The sequence below is a fragment of the Chiloscyllium punctatum genome, chromosome 18 (assembly GCF_047496795.1).
Source record: "Chiloscyllium punctatum isolate Juve2018m chromosome 18, sChiPun1.3, whole genome shotgun sequence".
In the NCBI taxonomy this organism is placed as follows: Eukaryota; Metazoa; Chordata; class Chondrichthyes; order Orectolobiformes; family Hemiscylliidae; genus Chiloscyllium; species Chiloscyllium punctatum.
In genome coordinates, this window is record NC_092756.1 from 75,476,633 (window position 1) to 75,495,821 (window position 19,189).

The 19,189-nt window shown below is 47.7% G+C and overlaps 2 non-coding genes across 2 annotated transcripts; both read left to right on the forward strand.

Annotated features, from left to right (window-relative positions):
- The first annotated feature begins 13,026 nt into the window (after nucleotides 1-13,026).
- Nucleotides 13,027-13,099, forward strand: trnar-ccu (transfer RNA arginine (anticodon CCU)). The gene has a single exon. It is a non-coding gene; the product is annotated as a tRNA-Arg (tRNA).
- Nucleotides 13,100-18,443: 5,344 nt separating this feature from the next.
- On the forward strand, nucleotides 18,444-18,517 carry trnae-cuc (transfer RNA glutamic acid (anticodon CUC)). The gene has a single exon. It is a non-coding gene; the product is annotated as a tRNA-Glu (tRNA).
- The last annotated feature ends 672 nt before the right edge of the window (nucleotides 18,518-19,189 follow it).

A 19,189-nucleotide genomic window follows, 5' to 3' on the forward strand; every position in this document is an offset into this window, starting at 1 on the left:
TCATGTCACACTACAGGGGACCCCACTGCACTATACACACACACACACACACGCACACATACACACATACAAACGCACACACACACTCATCCTGTCACACAATACATATACACGCTCCCACACTCACACCCACATGCACACCTTCTCACAGATACCCCATTACACTCAAACACATACACATACACACACTCTCACAGTCACTCACACCATCACCCCCTCCCACGCACACCCAAATGCACACACTCACTCGGTCTCCCCTGCATGCACACACATATACGTTTGTGGGGTGAATTTGTACGTTCAGAATTATTTTAGTTTTACTTCAGTGTTTTACGATCCTGCTCCACAACCACCTGATGAAGAAGCAGCTCTTCGGAAGCTAGTGTTTCCCAATAAACCTGTTGGACTATAACCTGGTGCTGTGTGATTTGTAACGTTGTCCGCCCCAGTCTAACACCGGCTCCTCCAAATCATAACCTTTATGTCAATGACTGGTGCATTTTGGATGATAATGTAAAACATAACAATAGAAACCATCCAAAGTTGGGGCTTGATGTTTTCAAGTCATTACACTATGACTTTTCCCCTGGCGGTTTATTCCATTGTGGGATTGTTTTTATTCATTTCCAGGGCGTGAACATTGCTGGCTCGATCAACATTTATTGCCTCTCCCTAGTTTCCCCTGAAAGGTGATGGGGAACTATCTTTTTGAACCACTGCGATCCATGTGCTGCCTGTATCTCCTTTCGAACTGATTGAAGATTTAACAGGAGGGAGTCGGCCATTTTGGATTTGTTCAATACATTCGCATCACTTGTATGACCCTTTGATATTTTACTTATACATTCTGTGTCTGATGCCTCCTCTCTCATTACACCTGATGAAGGAGCAATGCTCCGAAAGCTCGTGTTTTCAAATAGACCCGTTGGACTATAACCTGGTGTGGTGTGATTTTTGACCATTTGTTGGAGGTAAACCTACAATGAATCAATGGAGGGTGTTCCAGGATTGTGACCGAGCTACAGGGAAGGAAATGCGATATGTTTCTGACTAGGCCAGCATTTATTGCCCAGAGGGTGAGTCACCCACATTGCTGTGGGTCTGTAGTCTCACCAGGTTTTCTTCCTGAAAGGAGAATATGGAACCAGTTAGCTTCCTAACAAACCTCAATAGCAATATATGGTTACCATCAGACAAAGCTCCTCCTGAGCTGAGATTTCACCACCTTGTATGGTGGGATTACAGTCCATCTCCCCCACACCATGAACTTGGTGTTCTGGATTCCTACTCCAGATCTAGCACTGCACCACCATCTCCCCTGATTAACTGGAACTGAGATCAAACAGACACAGGGTGCTGATCAGAGTTCATGTTTAAAAACATAACAGCCCAAATGGGATATGAACTCACAACTCCTGGCTTTGAACATGGACACCCTCTTCATGATGCATCTGAGGTGAGATACCATGTTAGACACCCACGACAATTGATAGCTCTGTCTTTGGTTGTGCTCTGAAGACCTTAGATATTCAGCAATTCAGCTCCTCGAGCCTGCTTTGTCATTCCACACGATCATGGCTGATCTCATCTCGGCCTCAACTCCACTTTCCTGCCTGTTCTCCATAACACTTCAACCCAACTACAGCCTGCATGTAGGGATTCCTTTTCATGGCATAAGGCACTTCACAGGAACCACATTCAGGAAACCATTACACATGGACCGAAACCTTGGCCAAAGAGAGGAACACCTTGAGATCCTGAGACCCCAAGGTAGAGGGGTGGAGATCTTTACAGAGTGACTTCCAGAGGGTACCATCCAGGCACAGACAGTGATGTCCAAGCAATGAATAACAGGAGGCCAATCTGGCCTTTAATTTCCTGAATTATTCGTTTTGCCATTCTTAAAGAAAGAAACAACATTGAGTATTCTCCAGTCCTCTGGGAATTCTCCTGTGACTGTAAAGGATACAAATATTTTGTACAAATCCGTAGCAATTTCCACACCTGCCTCTCTCAGGATTCTATGATAGATTCCATCAGGTCTTGGGGACTTGTCTACATTAATGCTTTTCAAAACACCCAACACCTCCTTTTTAATATTGACATGCTCTAGAATATCAATATACAAGACTCACCATCCACCATGTCATAGAGTCATAGAGATGTACAGCATGGAAACAGACCCTTCGGTCCAACCCGTCCATGCTGACCCCATATACTAATCTAATCCCGTCCCATTCGCCCACACTGGGCCCATATCCCTCTCGACCCTTCCTATCCATATCAGTGAGCAGTGTAGGTTTCTTCCCTCCCGCCCTCCTGACCATGTACTCACTTTCTTTGTCTGATTTTCTTCCTTTTAAAAGTGCCGATGTTTTGAGGTTTTTTTTCTCCAAAGTTGCATAATAAAACAGTAATTGCTGCTCCTGGAATTTGAGGAAATCACCCCCAAGACCTAAAATGCCTCAAAAAAGGGGCAGCTCTCACAGTCACAACTTTTTCCCGTCCTCCATCTTGGACTACCCAGAATCCTTTGGAAATCCCAATGCAGTTTATTCATTAAGAACCTCACCCACTTCCTCCAGCTCCATGTGTAAATTCCCTCCTTTGCTCTGAGAAGACATACCCTTTCCCTGGTGACCTGTTGCTTGTTATCCCTCTGTAAAATGCCTTGGAGGTTCCTTAATCCTGTTTTCCATAAACATTGCATGGTCCCTTCAAATTCTCTATTTCCTAGTTTGAGTTCATTCCTGTTATCTCCAGGGATCTGTCTGTCTTCAGTTTCTTGAACCTTACTTATACCTTCTTCCTCTTTCTGCCTAAGACTTAACATCATAACACGTCTGAACAGGTCAACGAAATATATCGACAGGAACCATCTACAGCATCAACCTGCATTTATTGAGTTATCTTTCAAAACCAATTCAGTGCAATTGAAATACTGTGTGGTATCACTCACTGTAATAAACACTCTCCTTGAATAAGCTGAAGAGAAAGTAATGGCAAATTATAAAATTACCAAAATAATGCATGACAGTGGTTCTTAAATAAATGTTTATAAATTACTCTACAGATACTTATAGAAATTAAATAAGGAGGAACAAATATCATCGACAATTAACCATACACTTCGCAATATTTCACTTTCACTGTAGAATTGTAGTTTTAAGATCAAACTTGTTCTGAAGTTGATTAGATCTCACCCCATCGAATACTGATCTTTTATACCTTTCTCCCCAAACTTGAGGTGAGAATTCATATGTTTCAGAGGATTGCCTTATTTGATGAGCTGTTCCTTGATATATAATAAGTACAATCCCACAGACTTTGTCATGATTGCACCTTGTCTAAAGTCTGAATCAAATCATTCAATAGCCGACAATTCCCAAGAGGTTAATGATCAAAAGTCCCATTCAATGTTTTCAAGTCTCCACTATTCTTACGTAAAAAAATTATACAAAAGATAAATACCACAAGTGCTGGAAATCTGCAATAAAATCAAGAAATATTGACATGCAACTCAGGTAGCACCTGTGGAGAGAAACACAATTATCAATTTGCAATATTCATTTTGTTTTTTCAGCAGATGCTTCCGAACCTGAGAGTTTCAACACTTACTGTTTATATTCTTAATGTAGATCATGCCCTTGGAGTGATTAATGTGAATGGAATGTTAAATATATCACTGAGATGTGGTGATGAAGGGCATTGTTTCGTAAATACATGGAGCACTTACAAAGAGAGGCTGGTGTGAGAATTGTTCCCCACGTTATTACAGTTCCAGACAGATACCCCAAATTGTTAAGCTCCCAGGTGAGCAGGGATGAAATGGTTTCCTTTCTTCATTTACCTGGATCCATGGTTGGTCACTAACAGGTTAATTTGAAAAGGGACCCTTTCTTGTGGATGTCTTCCTCCCAAATCAATTGAATTGGTGTTTAAAAGTATCCAATTAAACCTGGATATGTTGAATTAACAAAAGAGTGAAAATATTCATACCAGAATGCAAAAAGATTATTGTAACTCACATACACGCAGATTAGGAAGTGAAGGAGTTGCAGGTGGATCGCACAGTGAAGAAGGCATTTGATCCACTTGCCTTTATGAGTCAGCGCATTGAGTATAGGAATTGGGATGTTGGGTTGTGGCTGTACAGGATATTGGTTAGGCCACCTTTTGGAATACTGCGTTCAATTCTGGTTTATAAAATCATGAGGGCATGGATAGGGTGAATAGCTTCAGTCTTTTCCCCAGGGTGGGGGAGTACAAAAACAGAGGGTGAAAGGTTTAAGGTGAGATGAATAATAATTTAAAAGGAACCTAAGGGGCAACCTTTTCATGTAGAGGGTGGTGCTTATATGGAACATGCTGCAAGAGGAAGTGGTGGAGGCTGGTACAATAACAACATTTAGAAGTTAAAAGTCACACAACACCAGGTTATAATCCCACAGGTTTATTTGGAAGCACTAGCTTTCAGAGCGCTGCTCCTTCATCAGGTGAAGACAACCACCCAGTGAAGGAGCATCGCTTCGAAAGCTAGTGTTTCCAAATAAACCCACTGGACTATAGCCTGGTGTTGTGTGATTTTTAACTTTGTCCACCCCAGTCTAACACCGGCTCCTCCAAAACATTTAAAAGGCATCTGGATGGGGGTATATGAACAGGGTGGGTTTAGAGGGATATGGGCCAAATGCTGGCAAGTCGGACTAGATTAATTCAGGATATCAGGTCGGCATAGACGAGTTAGACCAAAGGGTCTGTTTCCGTGCTGTACAACTCTAAGACTCTGTAACATTTAAAAGGCAGCTGGATGGGGACATGAATAAGAAGGCTTCAGAGGGATATGGACCAAATGCTGGTTTGTGGGACTAGATAACTTTCGGATATCTGGTTGGCATGGACGAGTTGGAGCAAAGGATCTGTCCAACTCTGTGACTCTGTAAGTGTAAGCTTTCTTGGGAGATTTTGACTTTTGTTACAGAGCCTTTTTAAATGACTGGGACATTTTAATTTGTGCTTATTTGGTTTAATTGGTTTCTTTTAATTTGTTTTCAGAGTCGTGTAAGGAGACTTCTGAAAAGTAGGCTGTCAGTAGGTTAGAAGACGGAATAGGTTATGCTGCATTCTGCAATTACAGCGATGATGATGTGCCAAGTGTCATACTTCAACTGGCTTGGCATTGATTTATTGGTTAATACTCTTGGCCATTGAAGTTATAACATCTTCAGTTGAGAGCGAAAGCATATATCTTGGGAGGATATTTCATTGCTCTAAAGATACCACGTATCTGAAAGTTCCCTGCAGTTAATAGATCAATGGGACAGGAATTACCTATTATATCACAAAGTAAGTCTGTTTCTCTCTGCTGAACTTCTACTCTGCTAAAGATTGACTCTGCCTGTTGTGTGACATGGCTTTTAATTTCCACTGATCAACCAGATGAACATTAGTAACACAATGTAATTAAACTCAACTTTCCTTCAGTATTCTTGTTGGTGATGCAGACAAAGGGGGACAAAATTTGGTTTGCGGTTCAACTTGATTTTATTAACAAAATATTAAAACAGATTGTCAGCATTTCCCAAATTCCCACAATCTTTACTCTCTCTCCACCTCTATCCATCTGAGAAAGGATATTAACTGGAACAATCCATGTTGGGCCATTGGAATCATTTCAACTCCCCTTCCCACTCTGCCGAGGACATGGAGGTCCTGGGCCACCTTCACACCCGCTCCCTCACCACCAGACGCCTGGAGGAAGAACGCCTCATCTTCCGCCTCGGAACATTTCAACCCCAGGGCATCAATGTGGACTTCAACAGTTTCCTCATTTCCCCTTCCCCCACCTCACCCGAGTTCCAAACTTCCAGCTCAGCACTGTCCCCATGACTTGTCCGGACTTTTCCTACCTGCCTATCTCCTTTTCCACCTATCCACTCCACCCTCTCCTCCCTGACCTATCACCTTCATCCCCTCCCCCACTCACCCATTGTACTCTATGCTACTTTCTCCCCATCCCCACTCTCCTCTAGCTTATCTCTCCACGCTTCAGGCTCACTGCCTTTATTCCTGATGAGGGGCTTTTGCCCGAAACGTCGATTTCGAAGCTCCTTGGATGCTGCCTGAACTGCTGTGCTCTTCCAGCACCACTAATCCAGAAATTGGAATCTCCTTCCTGTCCCGATATAGGGCTGGCACTCTTCCACAAAGGGGGGGTCTCACAAGTTCGGGCAGATCTTTCTCCTGAGGCAGGAAACGATTTCTCTTCATTCTGAGGCACCAAGAGAGTCTGAGAAATGAAGGGACGATGTCATAACTGGTCAGAAAGGCCTTAGGCAGTGTTCTTTAACTGTTACACCTTGACAGCAGCTGCTCCATACTTTGAGGTCAACACTTTCCACAGGGAGTCCAAGGTGGGAGGGCTAGGGGCCTAATGGAAAAGGCACTGCCTTCCTTAAGCTTGTAATAGTTGGTTCAAGTCCCATCTGGGGGGCCTGGGTTTTAAGCCTGGGCTTTGTTGCTGATTTTCATTCCATGTCAACTTCATCTCAATCCATGCTGACTGAATTTTTCACGCTGATTGATGATGTCACTTCCGTCCCATCTTGGCCACTCCCACAACCACTTCCACCCTTCACAATTCCTCATGCATCACACGTGACATCACTTCCGCCCTTCACATCATCGCTGATGCCACATGCTCAGTGACTTCCGCCACCCCAACTGCCCTGGTCACCACCACTTCCACCACTCCCCTGCATTCTGCTGACGTGCCCCCCAACAGAACCCACTGTCACTATCCCCACCCCCCAGAACCCCGAGGGGAACACTGCCCCTGCTCATGACTCCACCCCCATTCGCCCCACCATCACACCCACTCCAGTTACAGGTTCCGCCCCCACTCCCAGCTCTACACCCACACCAGATCCAAGCTCCCAGCCCTCCGCCCAGACCTCCCCCTCACTGAGGATGAATAATCAGTCCTCAGCAAAGGACTCACCTTCATCCCCCTCCGTCCACGCATCAATGAATTTAATACACGCTGTAAAGTCGAACAATTCTTCCGTCGTCTCCGCCTCCGAGCTTACTTTCAGAATCAGGATTCCCGCCCACCTTCCGAGGACCCCTTCGCCCACCTCCAACATGCTGCATCCACCTGGACACCCCGCGCTGGCCTCTTACCTGCCCTCGGCCTCTTCATTTCCAACTGCCGCCGGGACATTAACTGCCTCAACCTGTTTACCCCACTCCAATCTCTCACCCTCACAACGCGTAGCCCTCCAATCCCTCTGCTCCAATCCCAACCTCACCATCAAGCCAGCGGATAAAGGGGGCGCAGTGGTAGTCTGGCGCACTGACCTCTACACTGCTGAAGCCAAACGCCAACTCGAGGACACCTCTTCCTACTGCCCCCTCAACCATGACCCCACCCCCCATCACCAAACCATCATCTCCCAGACCATACAGAACCTCATCACCTCAGGAGATCTCCCACCCACAGCTTCCAACCTCATAGTCCGGGAACCCCGCACTGCCCGGTTCTACCTCCTTCCCAAGATCCACAAGCCTGACCACCCTGGCCGACCCATTATCTCAGCATGCTCCTGTCCCACTGAACTCATCTCTACCTACCTCGACACTGTCCTATCCCCCCTAGTCCAGGAACTCGCCACATACGTTCGAGACACCACCCACGCCCTCCACCTCCTCCAAGACTTCCGTTTCCCCGGCCCCCAACGCCTCGTCCTCACCATGGATATCCAATCCCTCTACACCTCCATCTGCCATGGCCAGGGCCTCCAAGCCCTCCATTTTTTTCCTCTCCCGACGTCCCCAACAGTACCCTTCCACTGACACTCTCGTTCGTTTGGCCGAACTGGTCCTCACACTTAACAATTTCTCCTTTGAATCCTCCCACTTCCTCCAGACCAAAGGGGTAGCCATGGGCACACGTATGGGCCCCAGCTATGCCTGTCTCTTTGTTGGCTACGTAGAGCAGTTGATCTTCCTTAATTACACCGGCACCACTCCCCACCTCTTCCTCCGCTACATTGATGACTGCATTGGCGCCACCTCGTGCTCCCGCGAGGAGGTTGAGCAATTCATCAACTTCACCAACACATTCCACCCTGACCTTAAATTTACCTGGACCATCTCTGACACCTCCCTCCCCTTCCTAGACCTCTCCATCTCCATCTCCATTAATGACGACCAACTTGACACTGACATTTTTTACAAACCCACCGACTCCCACAGCTACCTGGATTACACCTCTTCCCACCCTACCCCTTGCAAAAATGCCATCCCGTATTTCCAATTCCTCCACCTCCGCCGTATCTGCTCCCAGGAGGACCAGTTCCACCACAGAACACACCAGATGGCCTCCTTCTTTAGAGACCGCAATTTCCCTTCCCACGTGGTTAAAGATGCCCTCCAACGCATCTCGCCCAGATCCCACACCTCCGCCCTCAGCCACCCCTCCAACCGTAACAAGGACAGAACGCCCCTGGTGCTCACCTTCCACCCTACCAACCTTGGCATAAACCAAATCATCCGCCGACATTTCTGCCACCTCCAAACAGAGCCCACCACCAGGAATATATTTGCCTCGCCACCCCTTTCCGCCTTCCGCAAAGACCGTTCCCTCCGTGACTACCTGGTCAGGTCCACGGCCCCCCACAACCCACCCTCCAATCCTGGCACTTTCCCCTGCCACTGCAGGAACTGTAAAACCTGCGCCCACACCTCCTTCCTCACCTCTATCCAAGGCCCTAAAGGAGTCTTCCACATCCATCAAAGTTTTACTTGCACATCCACTAATATCATTAATTGTATCCGTTGCTCCCGATGCGCTCTCCTCTACATTGGGGAGACTGGGCGCCTCCTAGCAGAGCACTTTAGGGAACATCTCCGGGACACCCGCACCAATCAACCACACTGCCCCGTGGCCCAACATTTCAATTCCCCCTCCCACTCTGCCGAGGACATGGAGGTCCTGGGCCTCCTTCACCGCCGCTCCCTCACCACCAGACGCCTGGAGGAAGAACGCCTCATCTTCCGCATCGGAACACTTCAACCCCAGGGCATCAATGTGGACTTCAACAGTTTCCTCATTTCCCCTTCCCCCACCTCACCCTAGTTCCAAACTTTCAGCTCAGCACTGTCCCCATGACTTGTCCGGACTTGTCCTACCTGCCTAACTCCTCTTCCACCTATCCACTCCACCCTCTCCTCCCTGACCTATCACCTTCATCCCCTCCCCCACTCACCCATTGTACTCTATGCTACTTTCTCCCCACCCCCACCCTCCTCTAGCTTATCTCTCTACGCTTCAGGGTCACTGCCTTTATTCCTGATGAAGGGCTTTTGCCGAAACGTCGATTTCGAACCTCCTTGGATGCTGCCTGAACTGCTGTGCTCTTCCAGCACCACTAATCCTGAATTGTTCATCGACAGTACTCTGTTAAAAATCACTGTGCCTACGTTGAGATTATGGCAAATGATGTGACATAGAAACTTGCACAAGGTAATTCCGGGATTTGGGAGATCTTGGGGTGAATTGTCTGAAAGAGACAGCACAGCCACAATGGGCTTAATTCCTGCGAAGATCCTGTTGAATTGTCCTCAATGCAGCTTTTTGCAACATCTCCACTTCCTCCTTCCCCACTAACTGCAAATATCTTGAAAGTGCTGCACACAATAACATTGAGCCCTTTTCCTTCTGCTCCATTTGCCTCAAACTGTGGGTCTGCAAAGTTGGAGTTGAGTTGATTTCTCGACTGGGAGAAAGTGAGCACTGCAGATGTGAGAGATCAGAGTCAAACTGTGTGGTGCTGGAAAAGTACAGCTGGTCAGGCGGCATCCGAGGAGCAGGGGAGTCAATGTTTCGAGTATAAGCTCTTCAGGCCTATGCTCGAAATGTCGACTCTCCTGCTCCTCGGACGCTGTCTGACCGGCTGGGATTTCTCAAATGTCCGTCTGGGGCCAAATGGGAGGCAAGATCAATTTATCAAGCAGCCGACAATTTAGCATGAAATGGAAGGGGTAAAAAACAATCAGTAAGAGTAGAAAACTCAGAAAAAAACAATATGACAGGGCAGGGTTCAGTATTTAAAGGTTGCCCCAGTGGCCTACTGGATAAGACACTGGCTTCCTAACCCAGGGATTTTGGGTTTTAAGTCCCATCTTGGGTGTCTTATTATTTATGGCTTGTTCACTGTCAACGTTATTTCTAATTGACTTTGGTGCCCAACATGTTCTTGCTCAAGATTTTCGGGGATCTGCAGGATGGGGGGTGAATCATCTGAAAGAGACAGCACAGTCACAATGGCTGAAAACCTGCTGAGATTCTCCTGGGGATGGCATGGAGGCTCAGTGGGTAGCACTGCTGCCTCACAGTGTCAGGGACCTGGCTTTGATCCCTCCCTTGGGTGTCTGTTTGTGTAGAGTTTCCAAGTTGGCTCCGTGGTTAGCACTGCTGTCTCATAGCACCAGGGACCGAGGTTCAATTTCAGCCTCTGGTGACAGTTTGTGTGGATTTTGCACTTTCTCCCCGTGTCTGTGTGGGTTTCCTCCAGGTGCTCCAGTTTCCTCCCACAAGTAAATTAGCCATGCAAAATTACCAAGACTGTTCAGGGATGTGAAGGTTGGGTACATTTGTCAGGAGGACATGTAGGGGAGTGAGTCTGGGTGGACTTGTTGGGCCAAATGGCCTGTTTCCACACTGTATGGATTCTATGAGAAAGACATTTGGACAGGTACATGACAGGAAATGCTTGTGTGGATGTGGACCAAGTGGAGGCAGGTGCAATTAGTTTTAAAGTTAATGGCTCCATGACACTGCCCCTTCACTTTGGGAGAGGAGTACACCAAGGCTGCCCCCTGTCCGGCCAGCTGGATTCCCTGTGCGTGGACCCTTTGCTGTGCCTCTTGTGGAGGAGTTGTCGGGGCTGGTTCTGCGCGGTGCGAGTACGGGGGTGGTCATCTCGGCCTACGCTGACCACGTACTCCTCCCTTTCACCGACCCTGCTGACCTGGGGAGGATGTGTGAGAGCCAGGCCGTGTACTCAGCGGCCTCTTCCACCAGGATCAACTGGGCCCAATATTCCAGACGACTGGTCAGTCCGTGGCGGGTGGAGTCTCTGCCGGAGGAGTTACGGGGGTTCAGCTGGAGTACCACCCATCTCCTCGACCTGGGGGTCTACCTCAGCCCGGCTGAGGAATCCTGGCCGGGGAACAGGCAGGAGCTGGAGGCCAAAGTCTCACCTCGCCTAGGCCTCTGGACAGGACTGCTCCGAGTGCTGTCTCACAGGAGTCGAGTGTTGGTCATAAACCAGCTGGTGCCTGCCATGCTGTGGTACCGGCTGGTCACTTTGGTCCCTCCTCCTGGTTTTGTCGCTGACATCCAGAGAATGTTGGTTCACTTCTTCTGGGACAAAAAGATGCACTGGGTCACTGCGCAGGTCCTGAGTCTCCATATTGAGGAGGGCGGTCAGTCGCTGGTGTGTGTTCACACCCAGGTAGCGACGTTCCACCTTCAGACCTTGCAGCGATACCTTTACATTGAGCCCCCCCCTCGGCGGGGTGCCCTGGCGACGTATTTTTTCCACCAGGTGCGTAACCTCAACTACGAGACTCAGCTCCTGCTCAGCGACCGTGATGGTTTGGAGGTCACTCTCAGGACACTGCCTGTCTTTTACCAGGACCTGCTCACGGTCTGGAACATGGTCGAATCGCGTCACGCCTACCCTCCGGCAGGAGTAGCGGCTGTCGTCAGGGAGACGTTGCTCAGGAATCCACACCTCCGTACTCGTGGGTTCGAGTGACTGTCGGAGGGGAGGGCCGTGACTGCGAGGGTGACCAGGGTCGGGGACGTGCTGGATGGTGGGGGCCTGGGCTGGACGCTGCCGCAGGATATAGCGAGCAGGGCAGCGGTAGACGTCCGGTACGTGGCCACCACCATCCGACACCTTAAAACGACGGTGCTCAGACCCAACGTAGTGCCCCAGTTGGAGGATGCTCAGGTGTGCGGTGGGATCCCGTCTGCACTCACTCCTGCCCGGACGGAATTTCACATTGGCCCCAGGGGTCCTGTACTTCCTGCGGGAGCCTGTGCCCCACAACCTGAGCTGTCTCCGGAGTTTTAGTTTTGTCCCTTTCAGGGGTGTATCTCACAGGGCCCTGTACAGACTGCTGCTGCACACCCTCATCCACCTCCCGGACACACCCTGGCGTGCCCATTTACCACCGGGCGGTGGGGATCATCCCCAGTGAAGGGCTCTCTACATGGGAGTCCTCCCCCTTTCTCACAGGGATCTGGGGTGGAGGGTATTGCACGCGGCAGTCCGCAGATTGTGGTGGTTCACGGACTCCCAGCCCAACTGCTTGTTCTGTGGTGCTGTGGAGTCCATGGAACAGGACGCTTGGACTCCCTTTTTAGCTTTCTGGGAAACCTTCTCCTCCGTTTCTTGTTGGACTTCAACCCCACACTCCCCATCATTGGGCACCCAGTGCCGAGGGGGGAGGGTTGGTCAGAGGATCTCCTCGTGGGTCTGCTCCTGGGCCTGGCCAAACTGGTTGTTAGGACCGATTGCCTGACCCTCTTCCATGGTTACGTTCGAGCCCGGGTGTCCCTGGAGAAGGAGCACACAGTGTCTACCAACATCCTTGAGCTGTTCAGAGAGTGCCCTCCCCCTCACTGTTTGGTCACACAGCATTGCCCTTTGATGATTGTCACTGGCCACTCGGGTGTTTCCTTTCTTCCTGGTGGTGGGAATTGAATGAAGATTTGTCCATCTGTTGTCTTTCACTGTGTCTCACACCTGCACACACACAACATGGGGGCTGGGGAAAATATAAGCACTACCACAGTTAGGCAGCAGTGCGGGGGTAAAGAGAAAAACATATATAACTAGGAGATTTAGAATCCCCTCAGTCCAGGGCACTGACTCAGTGCTGGCTGAGCCACAGTCAGTGTGTTCTTGCAAAAGAAAACTTAAAAGCTGCCATTTTAACACCACACATGTGGCCCCAGTGGCCTAATGGATAAGGCACTGGCCTCCTAAGCCAGGGATTGTGGGTTCAAGTCCCATCTGGGGTGTCTGACTTTCAAAGCTTGTCTTCATGGCTGATCTTCATCCGAGGTCAAGTCAATTTCTCATCTCCTCTGGAAAAGTCCCCAAGTCTGTGTTGGGTTGGTGGTACCCTGTGTCAGAAAAATACAGAATGTTGAGGATATGCAGGATTTTTGGGTCAATCGTCTGAAAGAGACAGCACAGTCACAATGACTGAAAACCTGCTGAGATCCTCCTGGGGATGGCATGGTGGCTCAGTGGTCAGCAGGACTGCCTCACAGCATCAGGGATTTGGCTTTGATTCCTCCCTTGGGTGTCTGTTTGTGTCGAGTTTGCACATTTTCTCAATGGGGTCCTCCGGGTGCTTTGGTTTCCTCCCACAGTCCAAAGATGTGCAGGTTCGGTGGATTGGCTTTGGGGAGTGCAGGGTGAGAGGATCGGGGTTAGGCCTGGATGGGATGCTCTTCAGAGGGTCAGTGGGGACATGATGGACTGAATGGCCTCCTCCCACCCCACTCTAGGGCTTCTCTGAACAAGGTTGGACCAAATGGTCAGAGTTCCACTGCAAGGCCCAGTCAAGGCTTCGCGAAGGGACTGGCATCCAGGTGTGGTTCCTACCCTACTTTTCCCTGATCTTCCAGAATCTTCTGTGGCTTTGGCCAATACGGTCATGAGCTGGGTTCACATCATCCAATGGGGTCACACCAATACCCTTCACTGTTGTCATGCCAGGAGCTATAAAGTGGATTGTCTCAGGCTGACACTTCTCGAATATACAATTTTCAGGCTGGTTGGAACTGGTTCTTCTTGAATCTTTGTAACTCTTTGATCTTAGTTGCACTGTTCTCTGGAGCTGATAGCTGCTGTTTAATTTAGTTTGGCCAATTTTCTATCAGGTCAAGTTTCTCCAGCTGAGGATCAATTGAGAATGCCTGATTTTGTTGCCACGGTCACGTGACCACACAGGATTGAGATCAGCTGCACAGTGAACTTTTCAACAAAATCAAAACCCCAAATAAGACTTGAGCCCACAATCTCTGGTTTAGGAAGTTAGTGTTGTACCAAGAGGTCACTGGGGCTCCAACAGATAGAGCTACCAATCTATGGACAAAGCAACTTCTGTTTTGGTTGTGTTGGTGTCAGTCTAAGCTATATTCTGTCAACATTACCAGCTGAACCCCAGATTACCTGCATGTTTGGTATTTATGATGATGTCCAATCTGTCAATGGAAATGATTGAAATCTGGGTGTTCAAGGTTGGAACTGATGGGGCTGTGGCTATGCATTTGGGTCCTTACCTTTCTTAGTCAAGGTATTGAATACAATTGCAAGGAGGCTATGATGGAGATGTGAGGTAGTTAGGCCATCGTTGGAGAACACAGATTGGACAAACATTTGTGGAAAGGCAACTGCTGAGGCTGACTCACAGAGTTTACAGAGGGAGATGGATGGGTTAAGGGAGTAGCCAACAACTCAGCAAATGAAAGACAATGTGGGAATGTGTGAGGTCATACACTTTGGTAGGAAGAATAAAGCAGCTGGATATTATTTCAATGGAGAAAGACAGCAGAAAGTTCCAGCACAGAGAGATATGAAATGTGTTTTTGCGGTCTCGCTGTTGATCCTTTGCTGGAACCAACCTTCATGGTAATATCGGTGAGATGTTCTTGGTTTCTCTTTAGTTCTTGAGTCTGGTTAAGCCGATTGTGATTTGCAGGCCGTGGTGAGACTGCGGTCAAGATCACCGTCAGTTTCTTGGATGAAGTCTTCACGACTGGTAACGCTGACAGTCACCACTGGAGAGTGTTTCTGCCATTATCTGAAGTTGGCCCTGCACATCAACGGTTTCATCAGCAAACCTCAAGAGACAACTTCCAAAACCTTTGTGCTCTTGAAGCCAAATCATTTCTCATTAAGACAAGAAACAAAATGTCTTTAATGTGATGATGTTGATTTGAACATTCGGGAAGATCAGGGAAAAGGAGCATAGGGACACACATCTGGATGGCAGTCCCTTCACGAAGCCTTGACTGGGCCTTTGACCATCTGCTCCAAACTTGTTCAGAGAAGCCCTAGAGTAGGGTGGGAGGAGGCCATTCAGACCATCACATCCACACTGACCCTCTGAAGAGCATCCCAGCCAGGCCTAACCCCTATCCTCTCACCCTGCATTCCCCAAAGCCAATCCACCAAACCTGCACATCTTTGGTCTGTGGGAGGAACACAATGCACTCCGAGTACCCCATGGAGAGAATGTGCAAATTCAACACAAACAGACACCCAAGGGAGGAATCAAAGCCAGGTCCCTGACACTGTGAGGCAGCAGTGCTACCCACTGAGCCAACATGCCATTCCCAGGAGAATATCAGCAGGTTTTCAGCCATTGTGACTGTGCTGTCTCTTTCAGGGAATTCAGCCTTAATCCTGCAGATCCGCAAAAGACTTGTGTAAGGTCACATGGGACACCACATCCCATTAACTGAATGCAGACATGGGGATGTTTATCATGTAGACTAGAAGTAAAGCTCAAACAGGGAAACCTACGAAAGTTAGTCATTCAGGATGGGATTTGACCCTACAATCCCAGGCTAAGGAAGCCCAATATCTTATCCATGAGGCCACTGGGTCTACATGTCTGCTGTTAAACTGGCAGCCTTTAAATACTGCACCCTGATGGCTCATATTGTGTGTTTCTTAATTTTATGCTCTCACTAATTGTTTTTTACAACTTCCATCTCATGCTAAAAATTGGCTGCTTGATAAATCAATCTCACTTCCCATTTGTCTCTAAATGGACAGACAAGAAACCAACCAAACTCCAACATTGCACAACTCACATCTGAGGAAAATGGAGCAGACAGGAAAATAGCAAAGGGCTCAATGTTATTTTGTGCAACGCTTTCAAGATATTTGCAGTTAGTGGGGAGGAAGTAGGTGGAGATGGTGCAAAAAGTTGCATTGAGGACAAATGCTTTCTTTGGTTAGACCGCACTTGGAATACTGCGTCCAGTTCTGGTCGCCCTGTTATAGGAAAGATGCTGGTTGGAGGAAAGTATAGAGGGGATGTCAGAGCCGGGTTCTTTACACAGAGAGTTTTGAGAGCATGGAATGCGTTGCCAGCAGCAGTTCTGGAAGCAAGGTCATTGGGGTCATTTAAGAAACTGCTGGACATTTGAGGGTGCATACATGAGGATCAATGGTCGGCACAACAACGTGGGCTGAAGGGCCTGTTCGGTGCTGTACTGTTCTATGTTCTATGTTTTATGTTCTAAATCAACAGAATCTTAGCGGGCATTCAGCCCATTGTGGCTGCGCTGTCTCTTTCAGACAATTCTCCCCAAGATCTCACAAATCCTGGAATTGCCTTCTGCAAGTTTCTATTACACATCATTCGCCATAATCTCAACACAGGCACAGTGATTTTGAACAGAGTAGTTGAAAATTGCAGTCAATTTGGATCGTGATGAAGTTAGCATGGAACAAAAGTCAGCTACAAAGACCAAGCTTAAAATGTAAGCAGCCCAGAGGGGAATTAAACCCACAATCCCACACTTAGGACGACAGTGGTTTACCCAATATGCTACGAGGACACACATAGTCATTTGCAAGTGTAAAGTCTTGCCATCAAATGAGTGTTACAGCCCAGCATGTTCCAACATCTCAGATGACATGTTGAGGGATACACTAAAATTTGGGTCAGCTGCTGCCAAGGTGTAACAGGGAAACAACACAGTCTCAGGTCTTTCTGACAAACTATCACATCAATCTTTCAATTCTCAGACTATCTCGGTGCCTGACAATGAACAGAGATCGGTTCCTGCCCAAGTACAAAATGCCTTTTTGTTCACAATGACACAGAAGCTTTGAGAAATGTCAACATTCCAATGTTTTGTTGGTTCTTATCTCTCTGCATAGACTGTACACAACTGATTTAGAATCAAGGAAAGCATACCGAACGCCTTCTTCACTATCCTATCGATCCCCGACTCTACTTTCAAGGAGCTATGAACCTGCACTCTCAGGTCTCTTTGTTCACCAACACTCCCTGGGACATTCCCATTAAGTCTATAAGCCCAGCTAAGATTTGCTTTCCCAAAATGCAGCACCTCTCATTGATCTAAATTAAACTCCACCCATCACTCCTCAGCTCATTGGCCCTTCTAATCAAGATCCAGTTGTAATCTGAGGTAACCTTCTTTGCTGTCCACTACACCTCCAATTTTGGTGTCATCTGCAAACTTACTAATGATACCTCATAATGATACTAACATATATATAAATGACGGAAAGTAGTGGACTCAGCACCGATTCTTTTGGCACTCCATTGGTCGCAGGGCTCCAGTCTGAAAAACAACCCTCCACCACCATCCTCTGTCTCCTACCTTTGAGCCAGTTCTGTATCCAAATAGCTAGTTCTCCCTGTATTCCATGAGATCTCACCTTGCTAATCAGCCTCCCATGGGGAACCTTGTCGAACACCTTACTGAAGTCCATATAGATCACATCCACCGCTCTGCCCTCATCAATCCACTTTGTGACTTTTTTAGAAAACTCAATCATGTTTTTGAGTCATGATTTCTCTGGCATTTTCTCTGTTTCAGATTTCCAGCATTCACAGCATTTAGCTTTTATTGGAGATCTTGCCATTTCACTTGGAAATGAAAAACATTTTGTGATTTACACATGAAAGAACTGAAACCAACCTGGTCATTCTAAAAGATGAGAGACTTCACACACAATCCAGATTTTTTTCAATATATAATTTCAGTGACATCACAGTGTAAACTTTTGCCATAAATTCTGTGTCTTACAATCTTATACTCCACAACCACCTGACGAAGCAGCAGCGCTCCGAAAGCTAGTACTTTGAGATAAACCTGTTGGACTACAACCTGGTGTTGTCTGATTTTTAACAATGATTATTCGAAACTTATACAAGATAATTCCAGGATTTGGGAGATCTTGGGGTGAATTGTCTGAAAGAGACAGCACAGCCACAATGGGCTGAATGCCTGCTATGATTCTGTTGATTTATCCTCAATGCAGCTGTTTGCAACATCTCCACTTACACCTTCCCCACGAACTGCAAATATCTTCAAGGTGCTGCACAAAATAACATTGAGCCCTTTGCTATTTTCTCGTCTGCTCCATATTCCTTAGACTTGAGGTGTGCAACATTGGAGTTTGGTTAATTTCTCAACTGTCCGTTTGGGGACAAATGGGAAGTGAGATTGATTAATCAAGCAGCCAACAATTTATCATGAGATGGTAGGGGTCAAAAACAATCAGTGAGAGTTTCACACTCAGAAACACACAGTATGAGAGCTCGGGTGTAGTACATAAAGGCTGTGATTTCGAGCCGGCTGTGTGGCCCCAGTGGCCTAATGGATATGGCACTGGCCTTCTCAAGCCAGGGATTGTGGGTTCGAGTCCCATCTGGGGTGTCAGTCACTTGTCCTTTGTTAACTGGATTTCTAATCTACTTTGGGGAAAATCTCCATGTCTGCATTCAGTTGATGGGAAGTGATGCCCACCATCTTCTTGCACAAGATTTGCAGGATTGAGGTGAATTGCCTGAAAGAGAAACACAGTCACAATGGCTGAAAACCTGCTGAGATTCTCCTGGGGATGGCATGGTCTCTCAGTGGGTAGCACTGCTGCCTCACAATGTCAGGGACCTGGTTTCGATTCCACCCTTGGGTGTCTGTTTGTGTCGAGTTTGCACATTCTCTCCATGGGGTACTCCGGGTGCTTTGTTTTCCTCCCACAGCCCAAAGATGTGCAGGTTCGGTGGATTGGCTTTGGGGAATGCAGGGTGAGAGGATAGGGGTTGGGCCTGGATGAGATGCTCTTCAGAGGGTCAGTGTGGATGTGATGGGCTGAATGGCCTGCACAACTCACGCGAAGTCTTTTATGAACAGGTTTGGAGCAGATGGTCAGATCTCCACTGCAGGACCCACTGAAGGCTTTGCTCAGCGTTTGGCGGTCAGGTGTTTTCCTCCTCTCCTGTATCTGATCTTCCAGAATCTTCTGTGGCTTTGGCCAATACGGTCATGAGCTGGGTTCACATCATCCAATGTGGTCACACCAATACCCTTCACTGTTGTCATGCCAGG